At 41.5% G+C, this 24044-nt stretch overlaps 1 protein-coding gene and 1 pseudogene across 4 annotated transcripts in view; one reads left to right on the top strand and one right to left on the bottom strand.

Moving 5' to 3' along the window:
• The window catches only part of LOC111184475 (patatin like domain 8, phospholipase A2), a 135239-nt gene that overhangs the window by 50790 nt on the left and 60405 nt on the right, over positions 1-24044 (top strand). The gene's annotated exons all lie outside the window — the stretch shown is intronic.
• On the bottom strand, positions 2-10721 carry LOC111184476 (putative G protein-coupled receptor 141; annotated as a pseudogene). Its single transcript, XR_016394388.1, has 3 exons — positions 8854-10721; positions 7031-7157; positions 2-5621 (listed from the first exon to the last, which is right to left on the bottom strand). The product of XR_016394388.1 is annotated as a putative G protein-coupled receptor 141 (transcript).

Raw genomic sequence — 24044 nt, 5'->3', positions numbered from 1 at the left:
GGAAGAATATAAGAGGATTAGTGGGAATTGTGCCCATTGCTCATGTAGGGTTGGAAATAGTACATGTTCCCACCAGACAGATTGAAGAATTTAATAATTTATGAGACATTAGGTATAGTACTCAAGAAGATCTTGCCTGAATAGTGTGAAATAAATAGCCCTAGATGGAATACTGCTCTGGACCTGCCAACAGATCTTAAAAATAACACCTTAAAGGATCAAACTGCAACCCAGAAGAAAGCTCAAGAATATTTATAAAAATACAGCAATATCCAACATCCAACCAGGTAAAATTACAATGAATGCTAGTAGAGGGCAGGAAATAATGAAATTTACAGTGGACATAAATAAAATAAAGAACAGAGAGAATCGACAAAACTGAAAGTTGATTCTTAGAAAAGATAACAAAAATTGACTTACCTTTAGCTAGGCTGACAAAGAAAATAAGAGAGAAAATACAAATACACAAAATCAGATATGAAAGTGGGGAAATTACTACCAAGCTTACAGAAATAAAAAAGGATTTTAAGAGAATACTATGAATAATTGTTCACTAATAAATTGGATAGCTTAGAAGAAATGTATAAATTCCCACCAACATACAAATTACATAAAATGATTCAAGGTGAAAGGGACAATCTCAACAGATCTATAAGTAAAGAAATGAAATCAGTAATCAAAAACATTGTAAGAAAGAAGAAACCAGGATCAGATGACTTCAAAAGTGAATTCCAGCAAACATTTAGAGAAGACTTAATGCCAATCCTTCTCAAACTCTTCCAGGAAACAGAGGAGGACTATTTCCAAACTCATTTTATGAGGACAGAATTATCCTGAAACCAAAGCTCTAAGTGAGAAGATAATGGAAGAAAAGAACTGTCAACCTAGAATTCTATACCCAGCAAAAGTGTATTTGTAAAAAAAGATGAAATAACAACTAATAAGAAGATGCCAATGTGTGTATTAGAACTCCCTTGCTGTGTTCCTCAACCATCATTGTCATGCTAATTCTTTTCAATTTTTAAAAATTTTTTCATATGATTATGTTTGCTTTTACTGATCCTGATCTCCAGGTTCTTTACTATGTTTTATACAGTTCAATTCTCTTTTATGAGGCTTTTCAATAGAACCTTCATTTCTGAAATGTTTCTGTTGCTTATTCCTTGAAATGTGCCAGCTTATATTTTATCATCTTCGTTTTCTTTTTTAAATCACATCTTGCTACCAAGTTTGATCTCTGCTTTTTGCTTCTGTTTTAGGAGCAATGACATCATTAAGGAATATTTTTGAAAGCCAGGGTTTGTCACCATTTTTCTCCATGATTCTCTACCCTGCTGTCCGCCCAGAGAAGCCGACTTGTATGAACCTCCTCAATAGTCTCCCTTGCCCTCTGGCTTCTGGGGAATTCAGCCAACAGAGAACATCACCAAAACATTGGAGGGATAGAGAACAATAAGATGGTGGTATTTATTCCACTGGTTTATTTTCTGCAACTTTGCCTTGAGGTGATGGATTTGTCAGCCTAAGGTCATAGCTTCTTTCAAAGCAGCTCACTCCATGTTACTCCTATTTCCAGCTTCTGGTCACCACTTTCCCTGTTTACCATTTTGGGCATAGGGATAGTGGCAGCGCTTCGGTTACTAGCCCTGGAATACCATTGTTTCTGGTTTCCCTGCATTGTATCCACTTCTTTATAACTAGTTCTCATCATTGAGTTATCGATGAATTATCCTGATTTGTGTGGAACATCATTTCCTCGTGGGACCTTGACTGGATCAGCTCAGAGGAGTTGATCCAGCTGATAGCCCCTTTCTAAGACTGAAGCACTGAAGATTCTGGGTTTAGTATTAGTAAAGTAGATAGAGAGTTTATCTTTGTTGTAGTTCCTTATAAATGGAGGACTTAATAGTAACTTTTTATGCACAGAGTTTTATTGAAGATATATTTGCTATCAAGGGGCAAAATAAGTGGTTGAGAGGAAAAGAAAATTATCAGTAAATCAATTAATCAGAAGATCTGTCCTTGATCTGGTCAATCTCTGAAATCTAGAGTACTCTCCATCTCAATAATTTTCACTCTGAAATATCAATGTTTGTCATCATCCAGATTGAGAGACACTTGCACAAACCTCCATCTGACCAGATTTATGAGGTCACTGGTTTACGATCTGTCGTGTGAGCAGCTTTCACCCTAGGCAGAGGGCTCACGAACAGATGATTTTACTACCTGAGGACAGAATTCACAATTCCAGCCCCCAGAATCTGATTCCACCCTTTTCTAGCTTCAAGAGTGGTTTGATTTGTAGGGTAGGATTAAATATATACAATCAGATAAGACCCATTCATTGCTTTCAAGTATCTCATGGTCTGAAGTGTGGGGAGTATAAGAGATAATTACATACAGACAGATAATTATAAGGCAGTTTGACAAGGGCAATAATAGGTGGTCTGTACAAATACATTCATCAGGTATCTGATAGTAATACCTGATATGTTGTTTTTCTATATTATCTTGATAGTTACATTTCATTACATTTCATCAGGATACTTCACTAGACAAAGAGTAGTCTTATCCCTAAGAGAAAAACCTTCTGAGAGAGAATATTGTCATTGCTTGAATGGTCTTCAGGAACAGTGGATTTCAGGTTTTTTTGATATTACATCCTTATCATTAAAAAAGATTTGTATACATCCCCATAAAGTAATATTCATAGTTTATACCCGTGCGTTGCTATAGTTCCTTTATGAATGTCAGCACAACATACTATATTTTAATAGAAAATAAATAGAAATAAATTTCTACTACTATTTCTGCATTCCACTGAATTATAGTTGTTCCCACTCACACTCTGAAGACTACTGCTCAAAAGCAAATGCATCAAAAAGAAAGGATCGTCGGGCTTCCCTGGTGGCGCACTGGTTGAGAATCTGCCTGCTGATGCAAGGGACATGCATTCGAGCCCTGGTCCGGGAAGATCCCACATGCCACAGAGCAATGAAGCCCGTGCACCACAACTACTGAGCCTGCACTCTAGAGCCCGTGAGCCACAACTACTGAGCCGTGTGCCACAACTGCTGAAGCCCGCGCACCTAGAGCCCGAGCTCCGCAACAAGAGGAGCCACCGCAACGAGAAGCCCGCGCGCCGCAACGAAGAGTAGCCCCCGCTTGCCACAACTAGAGAAAGCCCGCGTGCAGCAACGAAGACCCAACACAGCCAAAAAGGAAAAGAAAAGAAAAGAAAAAAAAAAAGATTGTCGCCATATAACAGGTTTATGATGTTGACCTTACAGTAGGGTGAACTTTAGATACTTCATCATTTCTCCCTGGTGCAGGGGGTACCATTTTTCCTCCTTTTCAAGTAATCTATTTGACTTTCTGCCTGATAGACCCAGTAGAAAATCATGTGGAAATGGAAACTCAAAAGCCAATTTCAAGATACATGTACATTTGTAATCATTGGTGCATTTTTTCAGTTTTCTCCAAAATCCAGAATGAGTTGGAAGAAGTGGTAAGTCCTCCTTATGGAGCATAATTATACGCAAAGCAAAGCGTAAGGGCGTATCAATGTCTGTACTTGCTAAGTAGAATCTGAGTTCTGAGTTGGTTTTCTTGGTTGTTTTATTGACTTTAACTGATACCAGTGTTGATTTTAATTGTATAAAACCACTTGGTCATATAGGATGCCTGGAACCAGCTTGAGGACAGCCCCACAGTCTGAAAGGCATGGCTCTAATACAGTCTGCCATCACGCTTAAACGAAGTCCAGCTGGCTTCCACTTTTTCCTATTTCTTTTCCTGCTTCACGGATCCATGTCTGGGAAGGTAGATCTGGGACGTAACCTCGGCTTCCTGACTACCTACTATACCTTAATCAGAATCAAACCACTTCAGTACCCCGTCAGTCCCGAAAGAATTTCCTCTACGTCTCTTGACTATCTGAGCTAATCCTTTCCTACACGTACCACAGCTAGCGGCCAGAGCTTTCCTGGCTATCAGAAATTTTCAAGAAGTTGAGTATACGTTGAATAAGTTAAGGCTTCTGTAGAGTCTTTATCTTCAGGTTCTCTGGACCTTGAAGAATAATTTAGCAATAGAGGGAAAGAACGTTCTACAATCAAAGCTCAGTGGGAGTAAATGCAAAGAGGAGAACAGCCTGGAGAGTGCATGGGGAAAGGCAATAGCCGTGCTTAGCTGAAGTAAACATCGCAAGAAAAAAGAGGTAGGGGTTGAGTCTGGATGGTCCGGGTCAACTTGTGTAGAGTTAAGGTGATCAAACATATTCTTCGTTAACGAAGAACTGATAACAATTCTCCGAGAAGAGGGAAACAATCAATCTTCATTACCTTTTCATGGAAAAATAATTTTGATGATGCTTAAGAGCAAGAATTTGAAAAATTTCGAAGTCATGGAAACGCCCACTAAATCAAAACTATTTTATCACAATAGCGAAAAACTGATTACAAAGCAAGTAACATAGGAGTATTTAATGGATAACACCCCCTACCAAACACAGCATATCCAGGCAACAAGCTAGTTAAAGCAACAAAAATTTCATTATAAAGAACTAACTCAGAATTTTCTATCTCTGAATAATGTTGAATGAAATGTACCCGGAAGGCATGCTGGGGTACAAAACAGACCACTATTACGAGGAGGAAGAAGCAGCTCTGGATTTGAGCTCTGCATTCTTGATGGGCCCACATGTCTGGCCAAAGAGTCTTTACCAGTTGAACGATAACCCCCATCTGTATCAGAAAGAGGGTCGCAACCGTTGTCATCATAATGATGATTGTAGATGTTCAAGATAATGCATTCCCTGTGGCTGAGGTCTCTGTAGAACTCAAAGCATCGTTGTTCTGAGTAACTTGGATGGGTGCCATATTGTAAAAAAAATATTGGCAAAAAGATGACAGCACCCACCATCCAAATAATAATGCTTAAAACCACCGCATGGTACTTTTGGAACTGCTGCATTTGGAGTTTCTTAAAATACATGAGCAATCGGAGTATGATGATGGCCACATTGAAAGCAAAGGTGGGGGCTTCCCTGGTGGCGCGGTGGTTGAGAGTCCGCCTGCCGATGCAGGGGACACGGGTTCGTGTCCTGATCCGGGAAGATCCCACATGCCGCGGAGCGGCTGGGCCCGTGAGCCATGGCCGCTGAGCCTGTGCGTCCGGGGCCTGTGCTCCACAACGGGAGAGGCCACAACAGTGAGAGGCCCGCGTACTGCAAAAAAAAAAAAGAAAGAAAGCCAAGGTGAAGTACATATGACCATATATTATGCTGCTAACCAATCGGCAGGTGAAGAATCCAAACTCCCAGACGACTGATACATACTAGCTGAGGCGAAAGGGAAGGCTGACCAGGAGGATGGAGTGTAGCACTATGATGTTGAGAACGATGGTGGCAATCACTGATCGGCTGTTCCTTCTTGGCGTCATACAAGACATCGTAATAGCTCCTGCAGCACCGCCCAGCAGAACCGCGCCGTAGAGTGTTATGAGAATCATCCTGCAGTGCCTGTCGCAGCGGCCCGGGTCTATGTTGGAAGCGTTTGACAGGGCGGTTGTATTGATCGGCTCCATATTTCACCACAAAATGCTTAGAAGACCATAAACCCCTAAATCAAAAGTTTTACAAAATTAGAATGGATATATTGAAACTGCACAGCAACTGCGCATGAACAGTCTTGTTTTGCCATCCCAGCCCACTGTTTACAAGCCTAAAACTGGGTACCCAATAAGTATTGTCAGAGACTCGTCTTAATTACCCAAAGATATTGAAGAGACAGAGAGAGTGAAACAAAATGACAAAAATAAGACTGTCTGTATATAAAACTTGTAACTGCACTCAGGCATTCTATTCACAGATATGTCTAAACTCACATACCAGGGCGGGGATGAGCATAAGACATATTAGCCTCTGGCATAAAGTTTAAGGAACGGCTAGAGACTCAGTCATCAAAATAAATAGTCTAATGCGATATTTTTAAAAAATCAAAATTAATGCAAAAATATTGATGATGAACAAAATAAATTTTAAATGAAGGCAGGGTCCATATACACCCAACACTCGTTCATATCAGATCTGTAAAAGCCGTCCATCCTATTGTCAGAAAATCCAGTTTGAGATACTGCAGAGAAGACCATGTAAATCACAGGTAGTTATTGGAAGAAGGTATATCAGACACTTTAAAATATTTCCTGGGCTTCCCTGGTGGCGCAGTGGTTGGGAGTCCCTCTGTCGATGCAGGGGGCGCAGGTTCGTGCCCCGGTCCGGGAGGATCCCACATGCCACGGAGCGGCTGGGCCCGTGAGCCATGGCCACTGAGCCTGTGCGTCCGGAGCCTGTGCTCCGCAACGGGAGAGGCCACAGCAGTGAGAGGCCCGCGTACCGCAAAAAAAAAAAAAAAAAAAAAAAAAAAAAAAATATATATATATATATATATATATATATTTTTTTTTTTTTTTTTCTGTGAACTGCTTTGGGGAAAAGAGCAGCATATAATATACATATTACCTGCACTCTTCTTCCAAACTCTGAACCTTTTCCTGGACTAGTATGTTACATTTTGGTAAAAAGTTGGGGTTCGGGGGTGGGTTCTGTTGTTTTCACTTAAGTTTTTCAGGTACGGATGCATAAGGGATAGTGATCATATAGCAGAGAGGCAGACTGCTTGGCAATGTGCTTTCCTGCATCTAAGTGTCACTTGGCCATTTGGTTGCTCTTAGGGTGTGTATAAAAGTCTCCTGGCCTCACGGAGCTCTGGCTGTGAAATGCAAAGGGTCACACTGCCTTCGTCACTGGAAAATGAAATGAGTCAGTGCATTTGAGACAGCTTTATAACTGAAAAAAAAAGCCACATACAGTTATGATTCTTAAGGCGGAACAACAAAAGCAAAAAGACGTTATTTACCGCTTTCTTCTTAGTCTACATAGGGCAGATACACAGTTATGTTACATTAAACTGTTGTTGCATTATTAAGTATTTAATAAATATCCTACAATTAAAAGCAAATTTTTTCAGACCTTTGATCAGATGGTATGAGACCCAGGCATCAACAGGTCAGACTTTTCTCTCTGGAAAGGATCTGTGTCCATTTTCCTCACGTATCTGCTGCCCACCTGGCCAGAAGCAGAGTCTGAGTGTTTGTATCTGAGGGAGAAGTTATTCCACAGTGAACGTCTAAATATCTTAGAATTTTTCTTCTGCTACTATGGAATCTTCTTAGAATAACTAAATTTTCACTTATGAAAAATTATATTGGACCTGTCACATTCATTGACTACCCTCAAGTAAGATTTTATTGTAACTTAGAAATATAATTATAATTTGCGTAACAATCTAAACTTTATGTGCTGAAATATGCATTTTAGCAAACGATATATATATGTGCTGAAATACGCATTTTAGCAAACGATATATATATATACACACACACACACACACATATATATATAAAATGCATAATGCCTGTACACTTTTTTTTTTTTTTTTGTGGTATGCGGGCCTCTTACTGCTGTGGCCTCTCCCGCCGCGGAGCACAGGCTCAGGACACGCAGGCTCAGCGGCCACGGCCCACGGGCCCAGCCACTCCACGGCACGCGGGATCCTCCCGGACCGGGGCACGAACCCACGTCCCCTGCGTCGGCAGGCGGACTCCCAACCACTGCGCCACCAGGGGAGCCCGCCTGTACACTTTTTATATGAAACAAAATATTTTTATGTGACTTATGAACAACAAATGCGATACTACTGACTTAGTTTTAAAATTTTGGTAGTCCTCAAGTCTAAGCAGACAAGATTTAAGTTTGATATGACCTTAAAGAAAGGAAAACTTAAATAATTTATCAGGTCCCACCGGTTTAAATGGACACAACTGCCAAGGCAGTGTGACGTTTGGAAATAGGTTATTAGCTGGCTAATAATGGGACAGATAATTAACACTGAAGTTGCCTCTTCAGTCGCAAATATGGGAATGAGATCTATTTTGTAAGGATGTTTTGAGAAGTAAGTTAAATTGCATGTCTAAAGACCCAACAAATTCCCTGACATGAACTAGGTCATCAAAGCGTCAATGCCACTTCTACCTCTATAATGTACACAAAGATATATCATAAACAAACAATGCCATCCTTTTTTAGTTACCTCTCAGAATCATGCTATAAGTATTTAAATGCATTGAGATAAACTCATAGGGAAGGGAGGAGTTGGATCATCACTTTCCTTGTTCTCAGGACCTTACCGTTACGACCACCATCCCCTGGAAACTTTTGCTCATGAAAACCAAGTGCTGAGACTATTACTCAGCCATAAAACGGAATGAAATTGGGTCATTTGTAGAGATGTGGATGGACCTGGAAACTGTCATACAGAGTGAAATAAGTCAGAAAGAGAAAACCAAATATCGTATATTAACACATATATACGGAATATAGAAAAATGGTTTAGATGATCCTATTTGCAAAGCAGAAAAAGAGACACAGACGTAGAGATCAAACGTATGGATACCAAGGGGGGAAGTGGGGTGGTGGAATGAATTAGGAGATTGGGATTGACATATGTACACTATTGATACTATATATAAAATAGATAACTAATGAGAACCTACTGTATAGCACAGGGAACTCTACTCAGTGCTCTGTGGTGACCTAAATGGGAAGGAAATCCAAAAAAGAGGGGATATATGTATACATATAGCTGATTCACTTTGCTGTACAGTAGAAACTAACACAGCATTGTAAAGCAACTATACTCCAATAAAAATAAATTTAAAAAAAAAAGCAAGTACTGAAATTTCTAGATCTGTTTCCTATGCAGAAACATTTAAATGAACACCCAAACTACTTACTTGTTCTTTTCCTCTTATGATCTGCTGCTGGTGGAAGTCACAAGGCACTTTGATCATTTGCTGGTGATCTACATCAGAACAGGTAATAAGAACGGTTTGCTAGAATCAAGTCTCCAGTCAAGAAAGGTCATGGGATGAATAATGAACTGGCAAAGAGCTCAAGCTTTAGGCTGAGGTCTTCCAAAGTTAAACAGTCAAGATGGAGGACCCAGATAAACCATCTGGGCCACAAACGGACGTGTAGCTCTACAGCTAGTGGTGAGACAGATTCAAAGTATTCTTCTAAGTTAAGACTTTCATTTTCACTATCAATGACTTATTTGCAGTAACTTTTCTTATTAACATGAAAAACTTAGAATTTTTTTCCCAATGCTCTTTCTTATCACACTTGTATCCAAAATGTTTCATATTCAGTATAAGAATGACTGAGTGGAGTACTTTCTGTGAGATTTTTATATTCTCAACAGTAAACTCAACATATTTATATCTCTGGCTTTCACTTTCCAAGACTCCCTTCCCTCAATAACTGCCATTTGGAGATATGGTTCCTTTTGAAGCTCGACCGTCTGGTGATGTAACTTCCACAAGAGGGCACGTTTTTTCCCAAAAGTAAATTTTCTTACATCAGTCTTCTCACTTCCTGTTCTAACTTCATAGTCACCTTTAGCTGTGCTAAGACCTCAAAGCATAATTTTAAGGAAGCTGGGTTTAGTACACCTAAAGATGAAAGAGACCAACATGCCTTCAACAGTTGCGGGCAAATTCAGCCCCAAATCGTATTACGGTTCAGCTACAGGAATTCAAAAGGACCAAAACTCTGTCAACTGTAAAGCAAACTCATTATGGACTACATATAGGTAACAACTTGATAAAATTTTCATTTGCTTTGGAAAGAATGAATATCATCTCCACCTATGCCATCTGCTAGATGATCACCCAAAAGTGCTTGTAGCCACAGAGATATAAAACAACAGAATCTAAACATAATAGAGCCATATGCTTAATTATTTCAAGAAAAACGCTCAATATAAATGGGATTTCCAAGTCTTACTGTCAAAAGCAAATTTGTACCGATTCAACTTCAGCTGGAAAATTTCTCATGGAACCAATGTTTCAACCCATTTTAAACATCTCGCCTTAAATCAAATTATTTCAAAAATACGAAATCTGGGTTGTAGGCCTGGATTTTGACATATTGTCTGGCAGGTCTCATTTTTCAGATAAAATGTGTTTCCTGGAATCTTTGGGATAAAGTATGTTCCCATAGAAACCATGCTACATTTAGAGGTTGCTTCTCTGACGAAGGACTAACTGAGAAACAAGATAGATGTGACCAACAGTGGGGCCTAAAAATAAAAATCGGCTATAATTCAGAACTATAGCCAGCACACAAATTGATAGCATTCACACTGACAACATAAGGAATTCAAAGTACTAAAATGTGTGTATATTATGTTTAAAACACATCTAGAAGAATGCTTGTATTTAATTTTTTTTTTCTCACTACACTCAGAATTCAGCTCTTTTCATTCGGGAGTACCAAGATTTTTAAGAAAATAACAAAACCTTAGTTTGAGAGCTTAGACATTACCCAGTTCAGTACAGTACAACCTTTTTTTCTTCTTAGAGAAATATGATTTATTGCAGTATAGTTGATTTACAATGTTGTGTTAGTTTCAGGTGTACAGCACAGTGAGTCAGTTACACATATGCATATAACTATTCTTTTTCAGATTCTTTTCCCAAATAGGTTAATACAGAATACTGAGTAGAGTTCCCTGTGCTATACAGTTGGTCATTGTTGATTATTTTATATGTAATAGTGTGTAGATGTTAATCCTAAACTCCTAATTTATCCCTTCCCTCCATATTTCCCCTTTGGTAGCCATAAGTTAGTTTATAAGTCTGTGAGTCTGTTTCTGTTTTGTAAATAAGTTCATTTGTATCTTTTTTTAGATTCCACATGTAAGTGATATCATATGATACTTGTCTTTCTCTGTACGACTTATCCACTTAGTATGATCATCTCTGGGTCCTTCCATGTTGCTGCAAATGGTATTATTTCATTCTTTTTTATGGCTGAGTAATAGTCCATTGTTATGTGTACCACATCTTCTTTATCCATTCATCTGTTGATGGACATTTAGGTTGAGGTTGCTTCCGTGTCTTGGCTATTGTAAATAGTGCTGCAGTGAACATTGGAGTGCATGTATTTTTTCAAATTATGGTTTTCTTTGGATGTGTGCCCAGGAGTGGGATTGCTGAATCATATGGTAGCTCTATTTTTAGTGTTTTGAGGAACCTCCATACTGTTTACCACAGTGGCTGTACCAATTTACATTCCCACCAACAGTGCATGAGGGTTCCTTTTCTCCATACCCTCTCCAGCATTTATTGTTTGTAGACTTTTTGATGATGGCCATTCTGACCACTGTGAGGTGATACCTCATTGTAGTTTTGATTTGCATTTCTCTAATAACAAGTGATGTTGAACAACTTTTCATGTGCCACTTGGCCATCTGTATGTCTTCTTTATGACCCTCTAATTTAACAGAGGAAACCACCACAGTTCAGAGGTTTAGAAAATTACCACAAGGTCACAGGCCTATTTAGAAGGCAGATAGGGATGAAAAATACATACCCCATTCCAAGCCTTCATGTCCACTGCATGATGCACACGTGGTAAACTTGAGATTGTCTCTGGCAGACACATTAACAATCAACAGCTTAATTTTCCATCTACTTCTCTGTGATACCTGGAATCTTATTTTTGGAATGGACCTTAATCTTTAAATAGAAGTATATTTTAAAATCCTAGAAAATTAAAATTCTTCTTTAAATATAGTTTGCCCCACAGACGAACCATTAAAGTAAGACATTATCATTGGTGATAAGCCTAAGTGGGTTTTCAGAAGGAAGAGTTCATCTGTCCTCTGCAGGAGAAGGTCCAAAGCAGAAGATGCTGGAGATGTCACCGTCTTGCCCCATCTTCCCCCTTCATGGGAGCTGCCCTTTGAGATGGCCATTTGGTGGGCAGTCTCTGCTCCTGAAAGAATGGGGTGGGGGTCGCTTGTCTTTATAGAGTTGTTAAATTGCTACTGTGAAATGTCCTTAGGAAAGTGGTAATAAAATCTGCAACTGCTAATTCTCAAAGCTGTTTACACTCCTAAGTCATTAGCCAAGACACTGAAATGCCAGGCTTGGTGCCCTGTCTGATCCAAAACACACAAAGGCTCAGCTGACCTAGATATTCAAGGCAGCACCTGGGCCTTGGACCTCTCCTCACTCTAGGACCTGCATTCTAGTTCCTCTCTTCAGTTCTCTCCCTTTGTGATTATGTCTAGCTCCTTTGGTCTCTCTCAGATACAATGTCACTTTCTTTCGTGGAGACAGTGAGATTTGAAATGAGAGGAGTCCAGACAGCCCCTTCCAGCCCTCCCCTTATTTCCCAGATGGGAGACGGAGGCCCCGGAGGCCATTCTGTCCCTCCCACTCCTCCCCCTGAGGAAGGTGACCCAGGGCAGCATCTCTGAGCATCTTTAGACGCCACACAAACTGAAGCATATCAAACAAGCATGTTGTAGGAAACCTGTTTTTTCTACATTAAATATTTTCTGGCATTTATTTTCTAGTATAGATATGGTCTCAAATAATGAAACCAGAGTTGGCACCCAAAAGCCTTGGATGGTTGAGAGCCCTGGATATTGGTCTTTAAACATGTATAAATGTGTATGTTGTCCTGACACAATGTTCCCTACATCTGATAAAAGGATAAACGATTTTAAGTAAAACAAGAGAGATTAAGATTAGACATTAAGGAAAAAACTCTAATAAAGGCAGAGAGGGATTTATGCTGGTCTATGAAGCCCTCTGTTGACCTCAGCTCACACCATGCTATGCTCCGTCTCTCTGGTTTCTTTTTGCTCCTCGAGCCCACCCAAATACATTGTGTATTTTGCATCTGTGGGTCTCTCTGCCCAGAGTGCTTTTCTCACTTCCACCTGTCAGGCTGCCTCTTGTCATTCTGTTCTCAGCGTTGGTGTTACCACCTCTGAGAAGCCCTCTCTGACTGCCACAGGGTTAGGCAACTGCTCAGGGACCACCACATTGCCCTGGTTGAAGTCTTTGCATGTGATTTTCCATGAGGTGTTTTAATTTCTTAATTGTTCATTATGGGTCTATCGCGTGCCTTCTGTTCCGCTGAGATATACCCCCTCTAACATATATAAGGATATGCTGTGTACTTAGCTTTTGGACCTTAGATCAAACAGAGAACACTGCCTGGCATTTCAAAGTCTCAGTCAGTGGCTTGGGCATGTAAACAAGGTTTGAGAATTAGCAGTTACCGATTTATTTACCACTTTCCTAAGATGGATTTCACTGACCCTAAATGCACTGTCATTGTCACTTCCCAGTGCCCAGATCAGTGTGCAGCGCATACTTGTTGAATGAATTCAGTGTTTGTTGAATGAATGTATAAATGTACATGATTTTCTGAAAGTGGCTGTGGAATAATCCTTCTTTTGGAGATAACAACTTAATCATTTTAACTTCATTCTTATAAGCTTTCAGGGACTAGGGTTGAATGTAAGAGCTGGAATTGACCTAAAAGAGGGTCTAACAAACCCAAGTGCTAAATTTTACAGAAGGAACTGAGGCCAAAGAGGCAGCCTGAGTAGAGGCCACACAGATGACCTGCATCTGTGACTCCCGGCCCACCCTCCTTTCTTGACCTGCTCTGTTGCCCGAAGTGACCATTTCCCAGGCCACTACATCTGGAAGCTTTACCATATTCCAAAGAGTCTTGTCTCTTTTTTAGATGATTGAGTCTCATAACACTTGGAAGCATCCCAGAGCATGGAGACATTCAATCAAGAATGAGGAAACATTTTGTTCAACATAAACTTTTCCTCTAATCTTCTTTTTAGCTTCAGATCTTTACATGCTTTGTATGAATCTTCTCACGTACCTCAGGGAGTGATCTGATTTCCCAGTCAAGCTGTTTACCTCTTTGGAGGTTACCGTACAATGTGGTTTAATTTTTTTTTCTCTTCTGTATTCTACTCCTTTATGAAAGGAAGATAATACTTCCTCAGAACAAAGGAAAGGGAGTAGTGGTTTTACTAACACATGCTACACGCTAGACGGAAGAATGAGCTGTAGTTCAGATCAATAGATTAAACTCAACTGCTTTCTGAAATAAAAGAATTATCTTAGTATTTTGATACCCAGAGGGACTTCAATCAAGATATGATTAACAAAGGATCTGATTGATGTGTCAAGAAGGACTTGGCAAAAATTCACCAAAGGAACCTTCTTCAGGGTATAGTAATATCCACAAGCTGTACTAGGATATAAACAGGTGTCTATCACTATAGTGCTTTAAAATTAAACATTCTAAGCAATGTTTCTCAAATGTTATTGTGCTTATGAATCACTTGGCGATCTGGTTAACATGCAGATTCTGATTCATTAGGTCTGGGGTAGGACCTGAGAGTCTGACTTTCTCACGGGTACCCAGGTGTTTCACAAGCTGCTGGTCCCATGGACCATGCACCATGGACCACCCTCGGTGCTGCAGGACTCTACACTACACTGTCCAATATGGTAGCCATTCTCCACATTGTGGCCATTTCAACTAACTTAAGTAAAAACAGTTCACTTCCTCAGTCACATTTCAAGAGCTCGGAAGTTCTACTGAACAGATTTACTAAGGAAAACACAATGTATTAAACCGAGTCGCCACGATCTCGCCGCCTCTCTTTCCTAGCTGTAGGCTGCCAGCTTTTATTGGGAGAATAACAAGCATTGGTTGGATAAGCAGTGTGTTTGAAGCTGGGGGAGATGGGGCAGAAGAGAACCAGGGAGAAGAGTTGTTGAGGCATCCAAAGAATAAAGGTATTTCAAGGAGGGTGAGGTCAACAGGCTCAAATTTTGCCAAGAGGACAAATAAGCTAAGGTTTGAAAAGTGCCCATCGACTGCGGCAGCATGGGCAGAGGAAGAGGCAGTAGTTGATGGAATATAGGATTAAACTAGGGTTGTTAACGATGGAAGCTTTTTGCTTATTTCCATGGTAAAATTTTTAAATGCTGGTCTTGGACCACAAAGGAGAGACTGGCCATGGGGATATACTGGTTTTGAATTTTCAAGTCAAAATGGGCCCTACGGTAACCCAGTTCATGCTTTGACTATTCAGAGAACTCAAATAAATACCATTAGCCATCAGAGATTTCAGAGTCTCCAGTTCCGAGGAGCACATCTCAAGCCTTCAGAGAAACCTCAGATTTCCTTCCGGCTAAGCAGAAAAAAATAATAACTTTGTCTTTATTACACCAGTAATTACAGAACTCTTCGCTTTCTTTGTGGGCTCCAGTTAGGATGAAGAGCAATTTCACCGATCACCTTTTACTCAAAATCTCACCAGACCCTTAAAAATAAACTCTCTTTTCAAGGAAAGGCCAAGCCCTAAGGGATGTTGTCAATCAAAATCTGACACCTTGTTCAGAGTGTGAAGATCAGTTTTAATTCGGTGCTCAGCCCAACCTCCTTTTCAGAAATTACATTCATTTCCCTATTATTAGTAACTTTTAAAAAAAGAATACAAAAGCTGATAGAACTTGGTGGTGGGCACAGCTGAGTACATTTTCCTGCTACTACAGCAGGAAAGCCCTTTCAAGGAGAATGGCATGCGTTACACTTGAGGATGGACAGGGTTGACTCTCCAGGGGTAATGTTGAGCCTCTGACACTCTCAGAATATTGCCTTCCTGATTGCTCCAAATTGCTAACAGACCATTGTGTCATTGTGTTACCTGGTGGCACAGGAAGGCTGACCTGGTACTTGAATTGGACTCCTGGGACCTGTGGGACACTGGAGTTTGGACTCAGGTGGGCACCATATCATTTTGGGCAAGACAGAATCTTTGAATCCCTTTATTTTTAAAATAGGCAGCATATCGACTGTGCCCATTTGACTGATAGCTTCTGTGAGGGCAAAGTGGAGATCTGAATCCTGGGGTCTCGGGCCCACTCTTCACTCACTCGCCTTTCCCCGATTCCCCTTCTGGGAGCAGGAACCCCTCGGGCTTTGGGGGAGGGAGGGTTTCTGGGGCCCCTGAGTTGGAGTGGGTCACATTGCATAGTCTTCAAGACCATGTAGCTCATGTTGAAAATTAAAGTTTTTGGCTTTTCTTGGGATTTCCCTGGCGGTCCAGTGGTTAGGACTCCGGGCTTTCATTGCTGAGGGCCCGGGTTTGATCCCTGGTCAGGGAACTAAGATCCCACAAGCCACATGGCACAGCCAAAAAATAAATAAAGTTTTTGGCTTTTCTTTAAAAAAAATCAATAAATAAAATAGGTAGCATATAATTTTTTCCCTGTCCTAAGAGGCTGTTTTTAAAGGAACGAAATGCAAAACTGACAGATACATCCAAAGCATCTTGATTTCATAAGATAGCGCCGCAGTGCTGACCTAGTTGATGCTGCAGCCGTGCTCTAAGATTACGGCTGGGATTTTTCTTTTCAGGAATTTTTAAAAATCTGAGTTTCGGGCTTCCCTGGTGGCGCAGTGGTTGAGAGTCCGCCTGCCGATGCAGGGGACACGGGTTCGTGCCCCGGTCCGGGAGGATCCCACATGCCGCGGAGCGGCTGGGCCCGTGAGCCATGGCCACTGAGCCTGCGCGTCTGGAGCCTGTGCTCCGCAACGGGAGAGGCCACAGCAGTGAGAGGCCCGCGTACCGCAAAAAAAAGAAAAAATAAAAGCATCTTGATTTCATAAGATAGCTCCGCAGTGCTGACCTAGCTGATGCTGCAGCCGTGCTCTAAGATTATGGCTGGGATTTTTCTTTTCAGGCATTTTTAAAATCTGAGTTTCTGATGATTAACTAGTGGATTTCAGTCATGGGGACGTTGGCTCAGTGGGGACTTAGTGTTCTCATGATTAATTAATTTTGGCTTAATGATGGGCCCTGGGGAGAAAGATGGAGCCAGGAAAGATGGGACCGAGGAAATGGACTCCACCCAAGGGGCTTGCCCCTGAGGGCAGGTGGGCAGTCCAATGACCCATCCAGAGGAAGTGACGGACTCTGGCAGGTTCAGCCTGGTGTGAAGGACGAAGAGGCGGGAGGAAATCCAGGCGGTGGATGTAACCCAAATCCGGGAAGATAGAGGCAATGAACCTGGTGGTGTTCTTATTCTCACGTGGGCCCAGTGAAAGGACAGTCAGAGGGAAAGGCAGAGTTTTCAGCTTTCACCTACATCAGAGTTAACTGGGCAGCTTATTAACACAATACTTCCTGACAACCTGTGGATGGGGCCAGGTGTCCATACTTTCAACAAGCCGCCAGGTCGTCCTGATTTATCCCGATGCTGTCCTTCAGAGGACCACTTCCAAGAAGGGTGAGAGTGGGCCTCATCCTTCCAGGTGTCAGGGGAGCACATGAAAGGGCTGGAGTTTACTTTGGGGCCATATCCCTAGAAGGAAGCTGAAGTTCTAGAGAAGAAACTGAGGCAGAGTCACAGCTTTATGGAGCAAAGCAACAGACAGGTAGGTAGAAAATAACTAACTTGGTGGCCAGGCTCACTGCATACATATTGGCCAAACATCGTGCCCCATTTCCTGTCCTGATTATGGTCTGAGAGCTATGACCTTAGAGGCAGGGCTTACAGGCAGATCAAAGTCTGGGATGTGGGGATACTTCACATCTAAATTAGCCTCACTGTGTGTTTCTAGCTAAGTGATTTCTGCTTTGAAGTAACAATACCCATACAAGTGTCTTGAATAAGATGAGAAATTTCTTCTCTCACGTTACAAGAGATCCAGGGTGGGTTTCTCTTGAGCACCCAGAGCTGGCAGAACTCTGCGCTGGTTTCCCCGTGAGTCTCATGGCTTTCTTCTCAAGGCTACAGAATGGCAGCTGTTGTTGCAGTTTTCAGGTCCTCACACAACCTTGTGGAGAGGAAGAAAAAAGAACTGTATCCCCTTAGTCACTCATTATCAGGAAAGAAAACATTTCTGGAAGCCCTCCAGCAGACCCATCTTTACACCTTTTTGGCCAGAAAGGGTTGTTTGTTGACCCCTCCACCCATCTTAACACCCCCGTGGTTCATATCCGGTGGCCGGAAGAAGGGCTCCCTTCCCTGTCCCCCACTACTGAAAGTACGGTGGTGCAGTGTACCGGGAGGGAGCGGGGAGGCCTCCTCAGGAGGCAATCAGTGGTGTCTTCATCAGTCCTCTCAGGAACGTGATTAAAGGGTTCTAAATGCTGGGAAAAGGTCCCTGTACAGTTTACTGCATGCACTCCTTATGGTCTGTGTGTTATCAAATGATGGCAGTAAAGTGCACGTTAAGGAACTAAGCTTCTGCACATAACTCAGAGCACTGCCGATCCTCCATTCGTCCTCCCCTAGGACACAACGTAAATTCCCAGCACACACCCTCCCGTGCAGGACCCTGCGAGCCTTCTCTCAGGGTCATCTCAACTTTTGTGTTGAGAAGTACAGAGTTGTACTTCTTAACTTGGGCATTTTCTCACTTTCCTTTTTTTTTTTTAAGCGGTACGCGGGCCTCTCACTGCTGTGGCCTCTCCCGTTGCGGAGCGCAGGCTCAGCGGCCATGGCTCACGGGCCCAGCCGCTCCACAGCATGTGGGATCCTCCCGGACCGGGGCACGAACCCGTGTCCCCTGCATCGGCAGGCGGACCCTCAATCACTGCGCCACCAGGGAAGCCCCTCACTTTCCATTTTTGAAAACAAAGATTCCTTCTTCCAACCTCCTTTTTATTTCATATTAATCAAATTCATCTCAGATATTGCAACTCTAATGTACTTCCTCCTTCAGGGGAAAGTGAAGAAACATTTCTTCAAAAGTGCTGTAGGAAGGTAGGCTGGGTTCTGTTTTTGAAATGAGATGAAGTCGTGTTTTTCTGCCTGCTCATGAAAATGTCTTGCCTGATAAGTTCTGTGAGTCATGCAACTTAGAAACCCATAGACTTCCTGGTTGATTCCAGTAATGATTCATAATTTTATCGTCTAGTTTGTGCTTTAAAGCTATTTCAAGAAGATAAATACATGCGGTAAGAATGTCTTAGTTGATTTTTGTATTCCGTCTTTCCCTTTCCTTTCCCAACATTAAAATAAAGAAATGAAACATGATCTCAATATCAAGACAATCTAAACTGTTGGGGGAGGTAATCAAGAGGATGTGACCGCTGGTTGGCCCACAAACTGGACCCAGGCAGTAGAAGGCTCCTCCCTCCCTCCCCTGTCCTTGGAATGAACACTCCACTTGCCTTCCCGGAGCTGGAAGAGGAGATCTTATAAAGACCTTGTAAAGAGCTGGAAGAAAAGATCTACAGTCATCAAGACAGTATGGTACTGGCACACAAACAGAAATATAGATCAATGGGACAGGATAGAAATTCCAGAGATAAACCCAAGCACCCATGGTCACCTAATCTGTGACAAAGGAGGCAAGAATATGCAATGCAGAAAAGACAGCCTCTTCAATAAGTGGTGCTGGGAAAACTGGACAGCTACATGTAGAAGAATTAAATTAGAACACTCCCTACCACCATACACAAAAATAAACTCAAAATGGATTAAAGACCTAAATGTAAGGCCAGACACTATAAAACTCTTAGAGGAAAACATAGGCAGCACACTCTTTGACATAAATCACAGCAAGATCCTTTTTGATCTACCTCCTAGAGTAATGAAAATAAAAACAAAAATAATCATATGGGATCTAATTAAACTTAAAAGCTTTTGCACAGCAAAGGAAACCATAAAGAAAACAAAAAGACAGCTCTGAGAATGGGAGAAAATATTTGCAAATGAAGCAACTGACAAGGGATTAATCTCCAAAATATACAAACAGCTCATGCAGCTCAATATCAAAAAAACAAATAACCCAATCAAAAAATGGGGGAAAGATCTAAATAGACATTTCTCAAAAAAAAGACATACAGATGTCCAACAAACATGAAAAGATGCTCAACGTGACTACTTATTAGAGAAATGCAAATCAAAACTACAATGAGGTATCGCCTCACACCAGTCAGAATGGCCATCATCAAAAAATCTACAAACAATTACTGCTGGAGAGGGTGTGGAGAAAAGGGAACCCTCCTACCTGTGGGTGGAAATGTAAATTGGTGCAGCCACTATGGAGAACAGTATGGAGGTTCCTTAAAAAACTAAAAATAGAACTACCATATGACTCAGCAATCCCACTGCTAGGCATATATCTGGAGAAAACCATAATTTGAAAGGATGCATGCACCCCAATGTTCATTGCAGCACTATTTACAATAGCCAGGACATGGAAGCAACCTAAATGTCCATCGACAGAGGAATGGATAAAGAAGATGTGGTACATACATACAATGGAATATTACTCAACCATAAAAAAGAACGAAATAGTGCCATTTGCAGAGATGTGGATGGACCTAGAGATTGTCATACAAAGTGAAGTAAGTCAGAAAGAGAAAAACAAATATTGTATAATATCGCTTATATGTGGAATCTAGAAAAATGGTACAGACGAACTTATTGGCAAAGCAGAAATCGAGTCACAGATGTAGAGAACAAACTTACGGTTACCAAGGGGGGAAGAGGGGTGTGGGACAAACTGGGAGATTGGGATTGACATAATACACGACTATGTATGAAATAGATAACTAATGAGAACCTACTGTATAGCACGGGGAACCCTACTCAATGCTCTGTGGTGACCTAAATGGGAAGGAAATCTAAAAAAGAGTGGATATATGTATACATAAAACTGATTCACTTTGCTGTACAGCAGAAACTAACACAACATTGTAAAGAAACTATACTCCAATAAAAATTAAAAAAAAAAAAAGAGGACGTGACCACTGGTTGTTGCCCCATGAGCTGGACCCAGGCAACTGAAGGCTCCTCCCTCCCTCCCCTGTCCTTGGAATGCACACTCCACTTGCCTTCCTGGAGCTGGAAGAGAACATCTTATAAATGCTCCGCCCCTATACTTATGGTGGTCCCTGCAACGTGTAGAAAGAGAAAAAATAAGATTCCCCAGATGCCTGCTACACAAATGGATCTAAAGGAGGCAATTGGTCCACAGGGTCTGCAGTAGCTCTTAAGCCCAACACTGACACCATCTCGATAGAAACAGGAACAGCAGAAGTCTGTGGGCTGAACTCAGAGCACTTTGGCTGGTGATCACCCAGGAGCCCTGGCCATTAACCCTCTGAACTGACAATTGGGCTGTTCTAAAGAGGTTAACCCTATGGCTTGGACAATGGAGAGCCAAGGGGTGGATGATATAAATAAGCCCTTGTGGGGTCAGGATATGTTCAGAGACACTTGGGTTTGCCTGCAAGAGCCTGAGTCCTCACTGTCTCCCATGTCCCAGCTCGTAAAGCACTGACACCCCCTTGGTAATCAGGAAATGGATGCCCTAGCTTGGGTAGGACCCCTAGCAACTGATCCTTCAGTAAATACAGCAGATTGAGTGCAAAGAAAGAGTGGCCACCGGAGCGCCCTGGTGGGATGCCATATTGCTAAGGGTGCTGGGTTGTCCTTGGAAGACAGTGACTCAGTTAAAGCAGTAGCAAGATGTAACAAGATGTCCTGGGTGTCCTCAACAATGTCCAAGGCAAGTGCCAAAGGAATTTGGGGGCATCCTCCGGAGACCGCACCTGGTAAGGGATTGGCAAATGGATTATATCGGCCCCCCCCCTTATATGAGGATTCTAAATGTGCCCTAGTTTGTGTGGATACCTTGTGTGGCTTAACACAAGCTTTTCCCTGTCGCCAAGCCAGCCAGGCTACCTCCATTGTGGGGTTAGAGAAGCTGAGTACCATGGGTAGATGCCCTCATCGAATAGACAGTGATTAGTGGTCACATTTCAAAGGTCGTGATAGGCAAGCCTGAGCAAAAGACCATGACATTGATTGGAGGTTCCGTCTCCCCTGTAACCTGCAAACCGCAGGGTTGGTAAAAAGAAAGAATGGACTCTTAAAGCAGCAGATGAAATTACTAATAGGTAAAACCACTTTGGCCAGGTGGACTAAAGTACTGTCCCAGGCTTATTACATTTGAGTGATCCGACACTAGGGCCTATTGCCCCATATGCCAGAATGGGGACCCCTGCTGAGACATCCAACACCATGCAGGCATAGAAGTCACCAGAAACAGCCATTGCCCGGACTCTCGCTGTGGATGAACAAGCTGTGCTGTTGGAAACACCAAGCCCCGTCACACCTTGGTGAGGCATTATCTATTGGAAGTTAAGGTAGGACGTCCCGCTGAGATGGGAGAGCTACTTTGTACCCCCGGGTGTGGGGGCGGGGTGAAGACTAGTCAGTTTCCAGTGGGGTCCCATTGTCCTGCTGCAAGCGGAACACGTACCATTGAAAGAGGGGAGAAGGTGAGGGTCCTGCTCTGGCATATCCCGCCCCTCGTGCATCTCCTCTGTCCTGACAGTGGTGCCTCTCCGGGCCGACAGCTATGAAACGCAACCAGGTCAAGTTCCTAAAGCTGCTAGACTCCCTCTTCTCAAGGCCAGCTGAGCATGTTCTGTTTTCCAGTTACTTTTGGCCACTCTCTGTCCCCACCTGGAGGATATTATAGCACACATAGAAGCCGTAACTAAGTTCACTCACAAGCCTTAAATAACATAAAATGACGTAAAAATAAAGAAGAACCCAGAGGGACCTCTTGTAGAAAAGCATACTCTTACTATTTGCAAGTTTTCTGTAACCACACTCTCTCCCCATCACTTTGCTACGCCAGCCTCTCTTTGCCAGGTACTTTGATTTTTTTTTTTTCTTTTGCCTAGGGTACTTTGATTTTTAATTTGAAAGAGAATGTTCTAGATAGCATATATCCAGAAAAAGCTACCTACCTCCAATTGTAAAAAAAAATACATTGGCATTCTCATGAATCAAAATCTCTTACAAAGAGTAGAACGGTGGTGGTTACCAGGAAAGGGGTGGGGAGGGATGGGAAGATTTGGTCAAATGGTACAAACTTCCAGATGAATTAAGTTCTGGGGATATAATATACCACATGGTGATTATAGTTAATAATACTGTATTCTATATTTGAAAGTTGCTAAGAGGCTGTATCTTTCTCATCATTAAAAAGAAATGATAATTAGGTGATGGAGATGTTAGCTAACACTATGGTGGTAATCATTTTGCAATATGTAAGTGTATCAAATCAACACGTTTTACAACTTAGACTTATACAAGGCAGTATTTCAATTATATCTCAATAAAACTGGGGTGGGAGAGAGAACACATGTAATAAAGGGTTCTACTGACTTTCTGTGCTGTGAACATGTTTTATCAGTGAGCGGATATGCTGCCCAGTAGGTGTTAAAGGACAAATGTAATTAAGATGTGCTACTTGGGGGGAAAAAAAACCTCTTATGAGTCTGATTAGAGTTAATTCATTTTCTAAAAGTCTGATCATACCTGAAGCTATAAAACTGGTTTCTTAAATACACATATTTGAAGACTGTATTTTGCATCCCCAGGAAGCCCACTCTGAAACAGTTTGGCACTCTTGTGCACCACAGTACTATCAGTTGGAAGAGATGTGTAGAGGCAACCCAGCTTTCCATCTAGTTGTACAAATTGTTTTGGAATTAGTGGGAATTGGTTGAGTTTATGAAGAATCCCAATATCCCCTAGACTTTGTTTTTTAATCAAACATTAGAACTATACCAAGGAGTTCTAGTTGATTGGATGGCCTTTGAGAAATGATTCAGTCTTTACTATATTTATTTATCAGTAATAAATGTTATTTTTAAATTATTATGCTTAAAAAGAGATTTTAGGATACCTATATAAGTATCATAAAGCTAACAAAATCACTCTAGTCAGAATATCTTGAGTTCCTTAGATTTAAGATCCATTATATGGGATATATACATCTCGATTCTCTACTGGGCATAAAGCAAAGCCAAGACATTTGGGTGTAGATTTTTTTAAATCTATAAATATAATGACCTATATAGACTATATAGTCACACCTATATAGTGCAGCTAGTCTTTTCTTTTGTTATTTAGAGAAGCTGGTTTTTTTTTAACTGACGTATAGTTGATTTACAATGTTGTGTTAGTTTCTGCTGTACAGCAAAGAGATTCAGATATATAGATAGATAGATATATATATACATTCATTTTTATGTTCTTTTCCG

The sequence above is a fragment of the Delphinapterus leucas genome, chromosome 9 (assembly GCF_059928025.1).
Source record: "Delphinapterus leucas isolate spDelLeu-1000000601 "Yukka" chromosome 9, BTC_Dleu_Yukka2, whole genome shotgun sequence".
Taxonomy (NCBI): Eukaryota; Metazoa; Chordata; class Mammalia; order Artiodactyla; family Monodontidae; genus Delphinapterus; species Delphinapterus leucas.
The sequence above is the reverse complement of the archived record's forward strand: the minus strand, read 5'-3'. Positions and strand labels throughout refer to the sequence as shown.